Source organism: Triturus cristatus, chromosome 8, assembly GCF_964204655.1.
Source record: "Triturus cristatus chromosome 8, aTriCri1.1, whole genome shotgun sequence".
Taxonomy (NCBI): domain Eukaryota; kingdom Metazoa; phylum Chordata; class Amphibia; order Caudata; family Salamandridae; genus Triturus; species Triturus cristatus.
The window spans coordinates 40932487-40951358 of record NC_140591.1 but is presented as its reverse complement, the minus strand read 5'-3'; the positions used below and the strand labels follow the sequence as shown (position 1 = coordinate 40951358).

The window sequence follows — 18872 nt, the reverse complement described above, 5'->3', positions numbered from 1 at the left end:
AAAACCATGCAAAAACAAGTCACGCATTGCCAAAACTAAAAAGCTGGCCACCATTTCAAACTTATTGGCTTTGCCAATGCTTGTTTATGTTTCCCAAAATGTTATTGGAATTGGTTACACTGATTTTCTAATATGACTATTTGGGGGAAATACTAGCATGCATCAACACATTTTACTAAATGATGCTGCAAAGAAATGGTACCTGAAATTTTACAGTAGTTTAGCAAAAAAAATGTTTCCTACTTTCATTTTTTAGTGACATTTTATATTGAAAGCAAAAAATCACTAATCTTGCTTTCAAGCTTCTGCAAAAATTTACATCCAATCAGAGAGCATTATGCATAGCCTCTTATTGCTAAACTTTGAAACCGTTAGTACACATTTTTATACTGGAACCACTGTCAGTAGTGCAGTCAGAACTTACATTTACTGAGAGCGCTCCCCCTAATAATAAAGGCTTTCAATTAATGAACCATAAATACAAGTTTGAACAGCATTAACATATGCACACAAATATTAACATAACTGCAGGCAGTGCCCTTCCCTGATCCTTAATGGGGTACTGCATACTGGCAGCCAGAGGATTTGTGCTGCAGGGGGTTGGGCCTGCTTGTCCCAAGGACGAAATGCACATTAAAACTTGTTGCCCTTAACCCCAAACAATATGTCCTGGGCGTCGGGAATTCCACATCCCTGGTAGAACAGGTCCTCTGCCCTTGGCATAGCTCTTCTCTCAAGGGCCCTCCTTTGCCTAGAAGCTCAGTCGTGTAATGCCCAAGCTCCTGGAGCTCAGTTCCCTCTGGGGCGGACAGGTCTTCCTCCTTGGGGGAGGGGACCGGAGCTTACGGCTAATCAGAAGTTGGTTTCCCAGACTTCTTACCTTTTCTCCTGCAGAGTTGATCCGTCTTTTCAGGTTCCAACCCCTCTTGTTCACCCTGGGCCTTGCACTGTGCTCAGGTTTTTATGAACACCCATTCAGGAATTCCCAGCATGGTTGCATGGGACCGAAGCTCAACCTCAGCCAAGCTGAAGACTCCAGATCATTTTCTAGCAGATATTCAACTGGGATTTCAGAAGAGACCACTACCCCTCCCCATTCTAAGCACACCATAGGCATGGGATGAACGTTAGTAACATTATGAACACTGGTGACCTGATAGGTCTTTCCAGTCAGATACTGTCCTGTAGATACCAGTTTTTCAGTCACCATGGTGACACTTGCACCTGTATCTCTCAGGGCTTCTACTATGATCCCATTAATTAAGGGTTGCTGTTTTTTCAATGTTAGTGGGCCAAACAGCTATGGTTGCAAGATCTGCCTCGCCCTTACAGACCAGTGTAGCTTCTGTGTGCACTCTGATTTGCTCAGGGTACACTAAGTACTCCACCTGGAGATTTGCCAAACCAATGCTCTGCAGGGGGATTCTTTTTGAGATAGGCAGAATTTCCAGTTTGGTGTCCAGTCTGTTTACATTTGTGACACCCCGCCCTTTTGGGATCCCAATTATTACCTGCAGATTAGCAAAATAAGAGTGGTTGGCACTGCCTAGTAATATTTCTAGCAAACGAGACTCCATTTGATTTTGCCCCAAACTGATATTTATGTCCGAATTTCATATGTCAATGTAAGAGAAAAAAAATAAATATATCCAACAGAATAATATTTCACAATAATCAGATTCAAGGTTACGGGCCTTATTTAGAGATTGTCGGACGGGATACTGCATCAGAAAGTGGAGGATATCCCATCAAAGAGCACTACAGACTATAACGCGCTTACACTGCTGCTGACAGGATATCTGCATTGTTGGTGACAGTGTACGGCATATGCCAAACTCCAAATAGGGACCCATGTATCATTTACATGTGGGATATATTGTTTATGTTATTTGAACCACAGATGCCGAAGGATAGACTTTTAAATATGTATTCAATGCAGTTTGTGAAGCAAAAGCAACATCAATTGAAAAGAGTAAATTATAACAGACTATTGCAAAACTGGATGTCATTTAGCCAAATATGTGTTCAGCTTATCTATGACAACTAGCATAGCACTGCAGTCTATTTTACTCTTGGTTGGTGGTACAAAGTTTATTTTATGCCTGTTACTTGTGTAAAGGCAGTTTAATGCATGTGATAAATGCAGCTTCAATCAAATAAAACTATTTATGACATCATAAAATGCATGCAAGCTAAAATGTTGATAGAAATATAAGTTTACATAGTTGACGTGTGTAGGAAGCTGGCTCTGTATATACTATACCAAAATTAGGTATAGTGTGCACAGAGTCCAGTGGAACCCCACAGGTAGGCAGAGGTAAAAGTAGATAGCACCTTACTCTCGATTTGTGGTAGTGTGGGTGAGCAGTAAGGCTTTATCAGAGGGTAGTGTTAGGCATTCGTTGTACAAGAAATGATGGCACACACTCAAAGACTGAACTCAGACCAATGTATTTGTATCAAAAATATTATTTAGTTCTTTTATTTCTAGACCCAAGCCAAGCCTGGTGCAGGTAAGTGAAATAATACTTTGCAAAATCATATGCAGTGATTTGCAGTTGAATGCAGGTTCAAATGCAGTTGGTTGAATTACAGGTAAGTCAACAGTTCGAAATTACTTTTCAGTTACTTTACAGATTACTGTGCACGTTACTTTTTAGATTACTTTTTAAGTTACTTTTGCTAATCAGTGATATCGCTAGATATCACACTGAGACATTTCCTAGACAAAAGGTAAGTAATTCACTTTTAGTACATTTACCGTTTTTCAATGTTTCATACAAACCAACTCCACACTTCGAAGAATTTTCAAGGAAAAACAGTCAATGCAATCAGACGGAAAGAAATGAAGGTAAAAGTTTGCAGGTGAGTACTTATTTGTGGGAGTTGGTATTCGAGGATGCACTCTCAGAACACACTCAGCAGCACTAGGGCAGCCGGGTGCTGAGGCTCAATGTTATCCAATGGGGGATAGGGGGCCTCCCATTAGTGGCTGCTCACAAGCAGGCCACAAGTTTGTGGGAGCAAAGCTCCTGGTGTTAGGCGCAGGGCAAAGGGGGATCCAAGTTAGCACCCAATGGGGATTTTCCAGTTGCAACAAACATTGCAGGCTCGGGGACGAAGATGTTCTGGAGGTGACCACTGGTTGGAGAGATAAGTTGAGATGCCTGGGGACACCATCGGTTGGGCCACCCAAGGCCGTGGGACATCGGGTGCAGGCGTTGGGTTTTCATACCAGCTTCGGTCGCGGGGAATCCTTCAGAAAGGGGCTGCAGGAGTCGTTTGGAGATTCGAGGCAGGTCAGAGATCACCAGATCTCAGGTCGGAATCACCAGGGAGACCTCCTTGTGGGGCTGGGCCACTCGGGCGAGGGCTTCGGGTGCAGACTTGCAGATTTGACTGGAGCCAGAGTCTGTTGAGCAAACCTGGTGCTCATGGGAGAGAAAGTCTTGGTTTTGGAAGGAAGGGCAGGACCTCCGGGTTCTTGGGGGATGCTGGCTGCAGGACACACTGGGATTTCGCAGGAGGAGGTTCGAGGCGGGGACAGGCCGGTAGGGCAGGGGCCAAGTCAGGGGGCGTCCTCCTCTTCTTAGTTCAGCACGACTTCTTTGGTCCTTCTTCTGCCCTTCATCTAGTCATTTTTTGTCTGAGGAAGCAAGTTTCAGGATTGCCTCTAAAACTAAATTTAGGAGCGTTATAGGTAGGTACAGGTCGGGACCAATGGGTCACTTCCTTGGAGGGATTACACCCCCTATTATGCCACCCTTCAGTGGAAGGGTGAACATTGGGGAGGGGAGAATATGTCTCTCTCTGGTTGGCTGGATCCCCAAATCTGCAAGATGGCGGGGACTGAGTGTTGTGCTTCACCTTGCCTCCCCCACCAGAGGGGTGGGGTTGGCAAAAGTGGGCACACCTCCCTTCCTCACTTGGTTTTTCTGCTGATTCTCCCACCCAAAGTGGGGGTCACAGCTGGTGGGGGCCAGTTGCTGGAAGCAGCAAATGGCTGGGGTAGCTCACAAAGGCGGCAAGCCTTTGAAGCTTCCCCTTCGTGGACCCTGCCCATTCTGGGGGAGGAGGCTTGGCACCTCGTGCCAGGATGTGCATTGTTCCAGACCCCAGAGAGTAGCAGGCTCTAGACCCAGGGGTCCAGAAACCGGTCTGGTGGTGGCAGCTGGTGAGCAGCCACTGAGCCAGGACACTAGAGTTAGGTCGTTTTTCAGGGGGCATCTCTAAGATGCCCTCTGAGTGCATTTTTCATTAAATCCCACACTGGCATCTAAGTCTAAGAATTGGCTTAGACACTGTAGGGGTACAGAGCTCATGCACCTGTACCCTCACCACTGGTATAGTGCACCCAGCTATAGGGGTGGCTTACCTATGCCAGGGAAGTGGGTTGTAGGCATGGCACACAGTGATGAATGCCATGTCGACTCTTCACTTTGTTGCACCAAAACACGCAACCTGCAAGGGCAGTGTGTGTGTGTAAAGGTACAGGGCCTTCAAGGGTGGCACAATAAATGCTGCAGCCCTTAGAGGCCTTCCCTGGTCAAAGTTGCCCTTGGTACCTATGGTACCAGTTACAAGGGACTTACATGCGGACAAAGGGTTTTGTATTAATGCAGTTTAGGGAAAGAACATAGGCCCTGGGTACCTAGTTGGCAGGAACCCAGGGCACACTCAGTCAAATGACATCAATAGTTTGGCAAAAAGTGGGGGGCGGCCATGCAAAAAGAGGGCACCTTCTCACAATGTGTTGTTAATGAGGAAGAAAACACAGACAATTTTATGTGGTGGATGTTTTTTTAGGTTGAGCTAAAAAGAATTATTGTGGGCTTTCAAAGAACTTGCCTAGGCTTATAGCCCACTCGCTGTTTACTGATGGTTGGCTTAATTTTGAGTCATTTGCTGGATTCTAAATTGCTAACTTTTCTTGTTCCAGGTTGTTCTTCTTGAGTTTGACCCTCCCATGGAGCACATTCTCTTCCCCATCTTCTATGGCTCACCTTTAGCAAACTACTTATTTTGCTTAAGCACTTCATAAGTCCATGTGTCTTTCAGAGTTCTCCATTGCATGCCCCCCGGCTTTCTGTGCTGTTGTCTCGCTCATGTTACAAGCTCTCTCGTGTGCTTCTCCTCCCAACCAAACTACCCCAAACTCCATGGTACTATGTGTTGCTTTCTGAAGTGTGTTACTTTCCCTCATGCTCTGCTTTTTCTTTCCCCAGTCACCCCCGTTGCTTCCTTCCCCCCTGCTTCTCCATTGCAATCCTGAAAAAATCTTGTTTTTGGGCTATGACTGGGCAGCAAAATGCTGCTGAAGCCCCTGCCTAGTAAAATCACTGTTTGTGCTATTCCTATTTATTATTTCCATTTCTTGAGGCATCTCGTCACCCACCCACTCCGCCGGACACACGCTTGACCCCATCTTCTCCACAAGCTCCCACGTCTCCTTCAACCACACCACCGAGCTCCACTGGACCGATCACCGCTGCATTCACTTCACCTTCTGGAAACCCACCACGCACCACCTCACCCAACAGATGCCGCGCCACTCCTGGAGCAAAGTCACCGAAGACCAGCTTTCCACCTCCCTCGCCCGGAACCCACCCACAGATCCGACTGACCCCGACACCGCCGCTCGCAACCTCAAACAGTGGATCAACGACTGCGCCAACAACCTCGCCCCCCTCAAGAAGCCCTCCAACACCCACAATAGCAAGAAAGCCAGCTGGTTCACCGAAGACCTCCAGGCCTCCAAGAGAACCTGCCGAAAACTTGAAAAAACCTGGATCCGTGAACGAACACTGGAAAGCTACACCGCCCACAAGAACGTCACCCGCAGACACCACCACCTCATCAGATCCGCCAAAAGGACCTCCTTCAAAGACCGCCTAGACACCAACGCACACAACCGCAAAGAGCTCGTCAACATCGTGAAGGAACTCTCCAACCCCAGCTCCAACGACATCGCACCTTCACAAGACCTGTGAGACTCGCTGGCCACCTTCTTCCACAGCAAGATCGCAGACATCCTCGACAGCTTCAACACTGTCACCACCCCGGCAACCACTGAGACCCCCGCTCCCACGACCACCACCCGCACCGACCGCCTGATCTCCTGGACCAACATCAACGACGACGACACCATCAAGATCATGACCACCGTCCACTCCAGATCCCCGGAAGACCCCTGCCCACACCACATCTTCAACAAACCCAACAGCACCATCGAACCCCATCTCCGGAAGACCATCAACATCTCCTTTAAGACAGCTACTTTCCCAGAGAGCTGGAAGCACACAGAGATCAACGCCTTACACAAGAAACCCAAGGCGGACCCCAAGGACCTCGAGAACTTCCGACCCTCCTCCCTGCTCCAGTTCCCGGCGAAGATCATCAAAAAGGCCGTCAACAAACAACTGACCAGCTTCCTCGAGGAGAACAGCATCCTGGACCCGTCCCAGTCCGGGTTCCGCAGCAACCACAGCACCGAAGCCCTCATCGCCGCCACCGATGACATCAGGTCCCTGCTAGACAACGGAGAAACCGCGGCCTCATCCTTCTGGACCCGTCAGCCGCCTTCGACACGGTCTGTCACCGCACACTACGAACACGCCTCTACGACGCCGGAATCCAAGAGAAAGCCCTGGACTGGACCTCCTCCTTCCTCTCCGGCAGAACACAGAGCGTCCGCCTCCCCCCCTTCTGCTCCGAAGCCACCGAGATCATCTGCGGCATACCTCAAGGCTCATCCCTCAGCCCAACGTTGTTCAACGTCTACATGGCACCACTCGCCCACACATTGCACGACGGCATGACCTCAACATCATCTCCTACGCCGACGACACCCAGCTGATCCTCTCCCTCACCAAGGACCCCCACACCGCCAAAACCAACCTCCACGAAGGAATGAAGGCCGTCGCCGACTGAATGAGGAACAGCCGACTGAAGCTGAACTCGGACAAGACGGAGGTCCTCATCCTCGGATCCACCCCCTCGGCCTGGGACGACTCCTGGTAGCGGACTGCACTAGGAACACCCCCAACACCCACCGACCACTCACGCAACCTAGGGGTCATCCTCCACTCTGCCCTCTCCATGACGAAGCAGGTCAATGCCGTCTCCTCCTCCTACTTCAACACCCTCCGCATGCTTCGCAGGATATTCAAGTGGCTCCCCACCGAAACTAGAAGGACGGTCACCAAGGCCCTCGTCAGCAGTAGGCTGGAATACGGAAACGCACTCTACGCAGGAGCCCCAGCCAAACTCCTGAAACGGCTTCAACGCATCCAGAAAGCCTCCGCACGCCTGATCCTCGACATCCCTCGCCGCAGCTACATCACACCCCACCTGAGAGACCTACACTGGCTCCCTGTCAACAAGAGGATAACCTTCAAACTCCTCACCCACGCACACAAGGCACTCCACAACACCGGACCAACGTACCTCAACAGCCGACTCAGCCTCTACACCCCCACCCGCCAGCTCCGCAGACCGCGCCCTCGCCACCGTCCCCCGCATCCGAAGAGTGACCGCCGGCGGCAGATCATTCTCCCACCTCATCGCCAAGACATGGAACACCCTCCCCATCCGCCTGCAGCAGACCGAAGACCTTCTGACCTTCAGAAGACTTCTCAAGACCTGGCTCTTCGAACAGAAGCAGCTTCCTCCCTACCCCCAAACCCCCCCCCCCCCCCCAGCGCCTTGAGACCCTTGCGGGTATGTAGTGCGCTTTACAAATGCCATGATTGATTGATTGGATACGCAAAAGAAAATGCCCCCGTATCAGTTATTAGGCATGTAATGACAAGCAGGCAAGCAATAACGCCTGCATGTGGGCGCCTAAAAAATGACAGACTTTTGCGTTGCCCATGCTGCACAGCAACTGCTGTACAGCATCACCAAAAGGCACTGGCAAACCCAATGGGTCCCAAAAAACGAGAGACTCTGGCTTTCACAATGCTGGTTTTCTTCTAGTAAATAGTCTGATGTAATACTCCCTTGCAGCCTGCATGAACAGATGCTTTCAGGTCCAAAATCCAATAAAAGGCCCGATTATTGGGGTGCAAATACTTTGGGCACTCATTTTTGGAAAGATTGTAGTGGGTTGGGGAGTGTATGTGGTGCCTCTGACAGCAACTAGTTCAATGTAAGATTCTGAATTTGTTGGCAAACGAATTTGGCTTCAAGAAACAAGCAGTCTGCTGAACATTCCGAGCACAGCATTCACATAGAAACAAATGACCCCCATATGACAATCCACTGCCTATGAATCTGCCTGATGGAACATTCCAAGCACAGCATCCACACAGAGACAAATGACCCCCAGCTGACAATCTACAGCCTAAGTATCTGCCCGATGAACATTCCGAGCACAGCATCCACACAGAGACAAATGACCCCCAGCTGACAATCTACAGCCTAAGTATCTGCCTGATGAACATTCCAAGCACAGCATCCACATACAGACAAATGACCCCAAGCTGACAATCTACAGCCTAAGTATCTGCCAGATGAACATTCCAAGCACAGCATCCACATACAGACAAATGACCCCAAGCTGACAATCCACTGCCTAAGTATCTGCCAGATGAACATTCCAAGCACAGCATCCGCATAGAGACAAATGACCCCCAGCTGACAATCCACCGCCTAAGTATCTGCCCGATGAACATTCCGAGCCCAGCATCCACATAGAGACAAATGACCCTCAGCTGACAATCCACTGCCCAAGTATCTGGCCGAATTCCTAGCAGACTTGGCATTGCCAGAGAGAAATCGAAGCATGGCACCAAACATTCTGCGGCCTGGCTGATGGGGCATTCGTGTTGTTTAAGAGACCAGAACCAATGGTAAGACATAACTGTCGGAAATAAAAGATGTACAAGTGTACCTCAGGTTTTGCTTTTGACATTAAGCCTCTTGTTGATCTAAAGTGTGGGTTCAATATGATTTTTGGGTTTCATTAGGTCTTGCTAGTAGCGTGAATAGTGAAGCAGAGCACAACATTTTTGAGTATGAGGAGCTTACAGAGAAAAGTATGACAATTTAGAAAATAAATAGCCTCTGTATTCCCCAGACTAATTCTCAGCCATGAGCAGTCATTTGTTGTTAATTAACTGTTGACGCAACCTTGCAGAAAGAAAAGTAGATATATGTCCAGGCAATGTAAACCATTTGTAGCATGCTCAGGGAGTGAAATATGCAGTAATTAGTCTTAGGGTTAATGAAAATGCCTATATATTGGTTTCATGTTTTTTGTGTGTCGAGAGCAAAACAAATGCACAGCTAGCCTCCAGCTAGTGGGTTGAATATGCGTGAGTTTTCAACATGTGGTTTTAATTACGTCTAGCTAGTATGCTTGAGAGTGAACAATAGTGTTGTATGTTTGGTTACAGAGAGCTAACAAAACAATGAGGAAACAAATAAGCTATCGTAAACCCCGCCGTGGATGGGAGTACTTACCTAAGGAGGAGTAGTCCCAACGACGCCCTCAGGATACAGAGCGTGGACGAAGACCTGCAAAGGAAGACGAGAGGAAGATGTAGAACTAGAAGAAAGATTGACAAACAGGGAAAGAAGGAAAAATTAGAAGACAGAAAAAACAATACAGAGGAAAGACATGGAGGGGGAAAACCAACAAAGGACTATAAAAGGGTCTCGTGCTGGCAATCTTTGACCCAAGACCTGGGTAGCGGAGGACCACCAACGAGGAGTCGACTCACGGAGGAGAATAGCCTGCTGCACAGGGAACATGATGAAGATTCATAACAGCCAGAAGGAATCGAAACTGAGGAGCTCTGTTAGAGGGAGGAGCACCACGGGGCAAAGAGGCAGACCTCGAAATACAGAAACGACAGAGATGGGAGCCTGCACTTCACCTGGAAACACAGTGGCCTCACCATGGTTCTGATGAGGACCGTGGTTGACCAGGTGCATGACAGAGGTAGTTCGGGAAGAGTACAGGCATAGAGGCTGACGCAGAGTCCAGGGAGGACAACTGGGGTCAAAACCATGGCAACTGTGCATATGATCCTAAAATCTCATGAATTTCTTTTCTTTTACGAGCAAGTCTTGATGGCCTAACTAAGGGCCTTGTTCTTGTAATGGAGGGTTGAGGAGAAGAGAGTATGAAGGACTAAGAAACATAGCAAAAGAGAACATAAAACAGACAGGAGAAACAAACAGAAAGAAATTCAAGCAGAACATGGCTTCAAAAGATATAGTTGGGAAGAACAGCAGTAGATAAGTTGAGAAGAATCAGATATCCAATAATTTAGATTTCTTTTTTTATTTTACCTGTGTTAAAAAGACACTTACCTAGTCCTTTAATCTGAGGGCACCGGGGGTGGCGCTCCTGCCGCCCTCTGGAGATAAGAAGGAGTCTGCTGGGCCTAAGCATAAGGAAAGTAGAAGAAAGGATCCTATGAGATCTTTAAAGACTTCCTAAAGAATTTGAGCTTATAGGATGAATATAGAGCAATAAAGCATTGAATTACTCAGAAAGTCTTGTAATTGGTCAGTGTTACAGAACTAAAACAAACGGAGACAGAGAAATTAATATGCAGTTCCTCAGCTCTGCCTTTTTCAACATGTACATGACACTACTCGCCAACATCATCACTGTCTTTTCCTACAGAGATCCCACACAACTCCTCTTTTCCCTGACGGACAAAACAACCACCGCCAGAACCAACTTCACAAACTGCATGAGCCTGGTAGCACACTGGATGCGAACCAACTGCCCGTAGCTCAACTCTAACAAGACAGAAGTACTGGTCTTTGACATCAAGACCTCCCTAATGGACTCAACCTGGTGGCCATCATAGATAGGACCAAACCCCGTACCCACAGACCACGCAAGTAATCTAGGATCTCCTTAGATCATGGGTACTCACAAACTTTCTCTCAGGGCCAAATTTACAGTGTGGTTTGTGGCCGAGGGCCGCACCGGTGGGGGTGGGGTCAGAGGGGGAGGGGCGGGGCTAAAGCAAAAAAAAATTGTGACCATGAGGTTGAACACAGGTCCCTGCAGCAGACGCCTTCGTCCACTGAGCCACCAGACCCAGCATACACAGATCTCTCTCTCTCTCTCCCTCCCTCTCCCTCCTCCTGTCTCTCTCCCCTGTCTCTCTCCCTCCGTCGCCCTCCTCCCTCCGTCGCCCTCCTCCCTCCGTCGCCCTCCTCCCTCCGTCGCCCTCCTCCCTCCGTCGCCCTCCTCCCTCCGTCGCCCTCCTCCCTCCGTCGCCCTCCTCCCTCCGTCGCCCTCCTCCCTCTGTCGCCCTCCTCCCTCTGTCTCCCTCCCTCCTCCCTCTGTCTCCCTCCCTCTCCCTCTGTCTCCCTCTCTCCCTCCATACGTCTCCCTCCCTGTCTCCCCCCTCTCCCTCTGTCTCTCTCCCTCTGTCTCTCTCCCTCCCTCTCCCTCTGTCTCTCTCCCTCTGTCTCCCTCCCTCTCCCTCTGTCTCCCTCTCTCTCCCTCCATACGTCTCCCTCCCTGTCTCCCCCCTCTCCCTCTGTCTCTCTCCCTCTGTCTCTCTCCCTCTGTCTCTCTCCCTCCATACGTCTCCCTCCCTGTCTCCCCCCTCTCCCTCTGTCTCTCTCCCTCTGTCTCTCTCCCTCTGTCTCTCTCCCTCTGTCTCTCTCCCTCTGTCTCTCTCCCTCTGTCTCTCTCCCTCTGTCTCTCTCCCTCTGTCTCTCTCCCTCTGTCTCTCTCCCTCTGTCTCTCTCCCTCTCCCTCCCCCTCCGTCTCCCTCCCTCCGTCTCCCTCCCTCTGTCTCTCTCCCTCTGTCTCTCTCCCTCTGTCTCTCTCCCTCTGTCTCTCTCCCTCTGTCTCTCTCCCTCTGTCTCTCTCCCTCTGTCTCTCTCCCTCTGTCTCCCTCCCTCTGTCTCTCTCCCTCTGTCTCTCTCCCTGTCTCCCTCCCTCTCCGTATGTCTCCCTGCCTCCGTCTCCCTCCCTCCCCGTATGTCTCCCTGCCTCCGTCTCCCTCCCTCCGTCTCCCTCCCTGTCTCCCTCCGTCTGTCTCCCTCCCTCCCTCCCTGTCTCGCTCCCTCTGTCTCCCTTTGTCTCCCTCCCTGTCTCCCTCCCTCTCTCCCTCCCTCCCTCTCCCTCCCTCCATCTCCCTCCCTCAGTCTCTCCCTCTCTGTCTCCCTCCCTCTATCTCTCCCTCCCTCTGTCTCCCTCCCTCTCCCTCTGTCTCCCTCCCTCTCCCTCTGTCACCCTCTGTCATCTCACCCGTGTGTGTGTCAGCCCTCAGCCTGGGCTGAGACAGCTTCCCAACGCGCTCACACAGCCGCCCTGAGACAGCTTCCCAGCACTCACACACAGCCGCACCGCACCAAGTACTTCACAGGTCTTTAAAAGACCATTTACATGTTAATAAAGCTTTGTTGTATTTCACCTCTTAGGCCCCTGCATCTCCACTTTGACAATCACTGGAATCCCCCGGCCCCCACAGGGCAGAGTCTCAGAGTCCGGGCTGCTGCAACCGGCAGTGTTTACACTATTTGATTTTTTTTTAAACACATGTAGGATGTCTGCAAGGTCCGCGGGCCGCCGAGGAAGGCTTGACGGGCTGCTGGCGGCCCGCGGGCCGTACTATGAGTAACCCTGCCCTAGATAATAAACCCAGCACAGCGGCTCAAGTCAACGTAGTGTGCAGCTAATGTTTCCACATCCTACGCATGTTGCGAAGAAATCTTCAAATGGTTTCCTTGGAACACTAGACAGAACGTCATGCAAGCACTCATCCCCCGTTGCCTGGACTACGGCAACATTCTTCTCCAAACACTACAAAGACTCCAGACCTATGTTCCCAGTAGGCCGCCCTTGCCATTACGTACCATGCAGAGTTGCTCCAGTAGCGAGCACGCCAGTCGTCAGATCACACATTACACGAAGAGAAAAAGTACATTACTCAGCTGCCTATTTCTTAATTTGAGCGGCGTGAAATTCCCCGCTCTCTCTTTTGGTGCTGAGGACCATGAATTCCAGGAACACCTCGGTGACCTTCTTCAATGGCCTGTGGAAGGTTGCAGGTGCAGTTCAGGCCCGAATGGATGTGGCCTAACAGCTAGAGCAGTCGACCTCGAAGCTGGGGAACCGGGTTTTATTCTCGGCAGGGACGCTTAACATCCTGCGATTCTAGGCAAATCACTTAATCTCCGTGCCTAGCAAAATGAATGTGTCCATCTGTAACACAACTGGTGCTCATGTATAGCGCTCGGATACCTTTGGGTCTAGTTCATGCTATATAGAACTCAAAAGAAAAAAAAAACTAGCGTCTCTGTAAACTATGAAGAACGATGATGAGCCTGAATGGCAGTGTGGGAAGGGTCTGCACTGTGGGCCTCTGCTGCCTGGGTGCGAGCCAGGGAAGCCGATCACTTCGGGTGATCGTAGGCTAGTGGTGTCTTCCAAGGAAGTAGCGACTTCTTGTCTGATAAAGCCCGTTGTGTGAAAATGTTAATATTGTCATTGCAAACTGCACTCTGGCTATGGGTGCTTTAAATAAGGGCTGTACTTTCATGGTGAGGCAATCAGACATGTCATTTCAAAACACTTGTGTTCTCATTGACAAAATCAATATGACTAAATGTTTCAGAATGCATTCAAGTAAGTCTCTTTTCAACGATTTCTGAGCATTTTTCCCTAAAATAAGGAAATTTTCATTAAAAATTTAAGAAAGTATTTTTGAATCCCATTGCTTGTTTCCCCTCTTGGTGGGCAAGTAACATGCTCACATTGTGCCTCTAGCGCACCACCTGCTCCTGGGCAACGTCCTCCACAACTCTTGCCTACCCGTACCACTGTCGCTCTGTGTGTTTTTCCCAAGCAGACTCGCCATAAACATTGCTCACTCACCCTGTGTCAACCACAGACGTACCTTGTTCTCTTGGTCAGCTTGGCTCTCATGCATGTGTTGGCATATGTGCTTACAGTGCTTGCAATGTATGAACTACATTTCACCCTGTGCCTCATTTCCCTTGTTATCCAATAAAATGCCAGTGCCTTAATGCAAAGCTCTGTCAGGACTTTCACTTGGCCATCACATGCATACAATGTAAGAAAGCATTCGGTTTTGACTCTCTTTGAGAGTCAAGCTGACGAAGGGGGCAAGGTACGTCAGTAGAGGACAGGACGTAAACCAGGCCTGAGAAGGAGGCTGCCCAGGAGCACACTGTGCCAGTGGCATAAGGTGAGCCAGACTTCTGGAGAAGGTTGCTCAGCCAGCTGTGGTTGTATTCTTAATTTTTAACATGTTTTACACAGGCTGAACAAAAGACCAAACCTCCTCTGTAAAGTTTAGTCGTTATCGGAGTGGCTGGCAGGACCAAGATACGTGTTGTCCTGCATGGACTGCACATTAGGGTGCACGCCCTTTCAATCCTGGCAGTCTAAACTCCAAGGCCACCGCCTTAAGGTTTCCCTCTGTTGAAGCTCGTCTGGGAGGGTGATAGAGGTTTGGAATGTGCAATACATTTAAGGTCAGTTTGATGTTAGAGACGTTTCTATCACTTGAAGCCTTCTGCTTAGAAATGCTCGCAATACCTTATAATTGGCCACTGTTTTGCGAAATACGTCAGAGTGGGCTCCGGCTTTCACTGCGCAAAGAGGTCTAGTGAGCATTATTCATTGTTGCAGTACACGAACGCTTTCTTTTTATTTTGAGCACTCCAATAATCCAGTGAAAAAATGAAAGTGATGTCCTTGTTCTGTTGATGGAATAGTGCACAGATTTATTTGTAAATTATTTTACAGTCTCAAGAAAAATGCTCAACAATGAAAGAGGGGGAGTTTCAAAATTTGTGATCATTTGTGTTTTTTCACCCAAAGCTGCGAGGTGGCTCAGCAGGCTCGAAGTATATTTTAAGGGGGGACATGTCCCCCTGTAATGACGCAACATTAAAGGAAGGCCCTTGGGGTGCATTCTCTCACTGATATTTGTAGGGAAAAAATGTTTAAATGCATGTATTAAAGCACATTCACTGTAATGTCCACACCCTCAACTTAGGTTGGTGGTGTGGAACTTTGCAAAGACTGCAAACGCACAGTTTTGTGTGTTTTAAAAACATGTCTAACTTATAGCAATAATGGTGAACACGAAATTGAATTTGAATGCAGTTTTCCATTTGATCAAAAGCACCAGCCAAACCTGATGGACTTTCATTAGATGCCTGCAACCCTCATAGCTTCAGAGCCGACAGGTTGTGCTGAAGGTGCAGTACAGAAGGAGACCTTCCACAAGCAGCCACCAGCAGTACAGGAATCCATGGTACAGGGTAGATGAAGGAGGGAGCCTTGATGGGGTCATTTTCTGAGGACACTAGTTCCATCAACATTCATAGGAGTCATAGCTGGCCAGGCAGCGACCCTGGCTTTGCCAGGGAGTGTGAATTGACGATTTGCATCTAGGATCTTGCTCTGTAATAACCTTGCTCATTGATTTTGCTTGTTTAGTGCCTCCCATTTGGCTGCTGGAGAGAACTCAACTGTCTAGAATTACAGGTAAAAGACAAGGCATTAATGATGATTCTCAATAAGGCCATTGGCCCAATCCATGCGTGATGTACATTTCTGGTGCTTTTGCAGAGGACACACCAAATTTTAATTTAGTGGCAGGGGAAGCTGTTTTTTTTAAACTTGTTTTTATTGCCATTTGCAGTACAGACGTGGTCAGTGTAAATCTCTTGTACACATTTCAAGTGATGCTTCTCTAACCGAGTGCAAAGTTACGGTCCCAACATGATCTCACTGAGTTCCTCTCTCAGGTTAAGATTACAATGGCATGCGAAGGCCCCGTTCTCACCGCCTAGCTGCCAGTCGCTACCAACCCACTGACTGCGTTTCTCAGACAGCCGCCCATCTGTGTAGGGGCAGCTAGGGCACATGGTCAACCCCGGGCACCTCTACCAGTGCAACGTTCTAGCTCAAGCGCGTCTTTAGCTCAACTTCACTTGTCGGATCAATCATCATGACCTACTCTATCTTATAAACTACAAACTAAGGGCCCGATTTAGATCTTGCTGGGACTACCGTCATCCCGCCGCCGCCGCGGTTCCAAGAGCAATGTAAAAATACATGAGGTGGAAACTAATTATACCACATGATTCATCTGACACAGAAGCCTACCTTAGATTTCGGCGACAACAGGGCGGAGCGTAGTGGTCACGTAGTAGCGGCACAGGAAGGACCTGGGCGGAAACAGAAGTGGGATCTCGAAAAAAAAGGTACGTTTTTAAATCATTTTCAGCGTTTCTGCCAACCCGAGTTTGGAAGTTTCCCTGCCACAGTTGCCTCGACAGAGAGGCACATAGTAATTGGGACGGAGGTATTCTTGGCGGGACTCCCTCGACTGGCGCTTCTCCCTCTGATGCTGTTGAGGCGGGTGCGAGATTCTGGTGGAGGTGACGGGACTCCGACGGTCTTGCCTCCAGAGACTCGCCAACATTTAAATACAATGAGTGGACCGCCAAGACGGTGGGTGGGAAGACCCTCGAAAAAGTGACGGTGGGACCAGATCCACCAACATCTAAATCAGGTCCTTAGTCTCAGGGGTGAGCCCTGGCAGCATCAATGCAGGGGATGCATTTATTATGTAAATTTATGACCACGATTAACTAAGGAGACCCATAAGGACAAGGCCAGGCACCACAGTTCTGGTGCAATAAGTTATGGTGTGGTAAATAATTCTATGTCAGGACCGGAGGCGAGGATTATGCTCTATCTTTCTTTAATTTCAATAGCAGCACTTCAAAGTTAAACAAAACCACTGTTCCCATGAACCATAGGGAACATAGTACAAAACAATAGAGAGTGTCCATGGGCAGATAGTCCATCATCCATGCACCAATCACAGGGCTCCTGGGGGTATGTAGTCCTCTGTCCTTATCTGTTCCTCCTCTTTCTTTAATGCTGGCAGCCTGAGATAAGTGTTGTTTCCCTTTCCTTGGATTGGGTGTGGGAAATGTCATGTTTTCCTGTGATGACAGTTAATATTTCACTCGCGCTTCACGCGCACTGTCTGCTAATGTTATAAAATCAGCTGGCTTTGTTAATGCGTTCATTTGTAGCGCGCTCTTTTTCCTCACAGCTTCGTTGTACTTTCGTGTCTAATTCTGCAGATTGTATTTTGATTCCCTTCAGCTGCTGTGCGAGGGAGCCGCTAGTCGGTTTCCCTCGCTCGCACGGCCGTGGGAGCGTTCTTCCTCCCTAACGGCCGGTTGTTTTGGTGCTCTGGCTCGCGGTGCTCCTCCTACCGCAAGAGGGCGCCTGGCGCGCGCCTCATCGGCGAAACGTCTGGCATTCTGCGCATTCCTCGCACGCTTTTCAATGCCAGAGACGTTTCGCCGAAGAGCCTGCCCTGCCTTCTACACCCGTGTGGTCTGTTTCCTGCCCGGAGGCAGTGTTTATGTAAACACCCCCCCAGAGCCTGTTTGAACGCTCGCTTGACGAGTCTGTATCTGCCATTAGGCAGTAAGTATTTACCTGCCATTAGGCAGCAAGTCTCTTGGCGATTACAATCGCCTTGGGGGGGGGGGGGGGTCTGTACCATTTCTTCTCCTTAATAACGCTCTGCAGAGCCAGTATTGGGTCCCATATTGTTGGCAGGGTGCCCTAAGTTTTCCATCGCACCAGGGCTGTGGGTCCCAGGGCTTGTTCCCTTCTAAAACGCGAGCACTGCCCGCACCTTATTCAGGCTGACACCCAGCCCCCTACACTATAGAGGTTACCCTCTTTTGCCCCACTTACCTGCTTGACGCTCTTCAGGCATGGAGTCTTACGACGAGGAGCCTTATCAGCAGGACGGTCAGTGGGAGGAGGATCCCTTAGCTGACCTGCAATGGGAGGAGGACTATTATGACGCGGTGGATGATTCTATCCACAGGGCGGTTGAGCAGGCTATGGGGCCCTTGGAGGATCGCCTTTCCCGTAGAATAGAGCAGGCGTTAGCTAGGGCGCAGAATATTCCTCCGCCTTCCTCCGTTTCCGGTGGTACTCTTGGGGATACCCAGCCTCCTCCTGCCAAACGGCCTAAAGAGACTGGAGTGGATGTGGATGCTTTCGCTCGCCTTAAGCAGGTGTTCCTAGCGAGTAACCCCACACCGGCAACTCCCGCACCTTCGGGGGAGGTAGCAGACACTGCTGACGACGAGGCTGGCCCATCCCGTCCCTGGCGGCCGTCCCGTCCAGAACCAACTACCGAGGCGCAAAATCTTTGCGCCGACATGCTAGACCCTGATGATATTTTGCATCCCCGCTCCTCGGACTGGGCGCCCTCAGAAAAAGTCGCCCAGTATGTCGCCAGCAGAATCCGTCGGCCGTTAGAGGCCACAGCCAGGAGCTGTCTTAGGGCGGAATGCCCCCGCCCTTCTCTGGAGGGCAAGGTTGCTGCTACACCTGAGATTGACCCACGCATGGCGACTTTCTTGCAAAAATTTGTCAAGGACCCTAAGCGGGGTATTGACAGGTCCTGGCGAGCTTGCCAGGATAAACTCCTTGATGTTCTTGGGCCTGCCAAAAAAATTCTTGATATGGCCGAAGACGCCAAAGTATCAGGCTCTCTAATTTCTCCTGACACCCTCTCTGCTTGGGCTCAGCGCATTGTGGTGTTCCTAGGGAACGCTAACTGCGCGCTCTCTACGGAGAGACGCCGTAGCTTACTCATCAAGGTGGACCCCAAGCTTGGCGACCTCGCTGACTCTGAGGCGGGCTCCGTGGCCCAGGGAGGCCTTTTCGGAGAACCCTTTATTAAGGAATTGGGTAAATTTGTCAATACCTTCACCTCGCTGGATAGAGCCCATTCTTCCATTAGGAAAGTTTTCCGTCCCCGTGTTTTCCGGGGGGGCGGACGAGGCAGGGGCCGCTCGTCCGG

The 18872-nt window shown here is 49.7% G+C and overlaps 1 protein-coding gene across 5 annotated transcripts in view; it reads right to left on the bottom strand.

Annotated features, from left to right (window-relative positions):
* The window catches only part of LOC146799918 (reticulophagy regulator 3-like), a 137340-nt gene that overhangs the window by 103734 nt on the left and 14734 nt on the right, over positions 1-18872 (bottom strand). For all 5 annotated transcript variants that reach the window (XM_085620871.1, XM_085620872.1, XM_085620869.1 and 2 more), the window contains exons 2-3: positions 10321-10394; positions 9466-9519 (exon numbers count right to left, since the gene is read on the bottom strand). The gene's annotated coding sequence lies outside the window, so the exon portion shown is untranslated. The remainder of the gene's footprint in view (positions 1-9465; positions 9520-10320; positions 10395-18872) is intronic.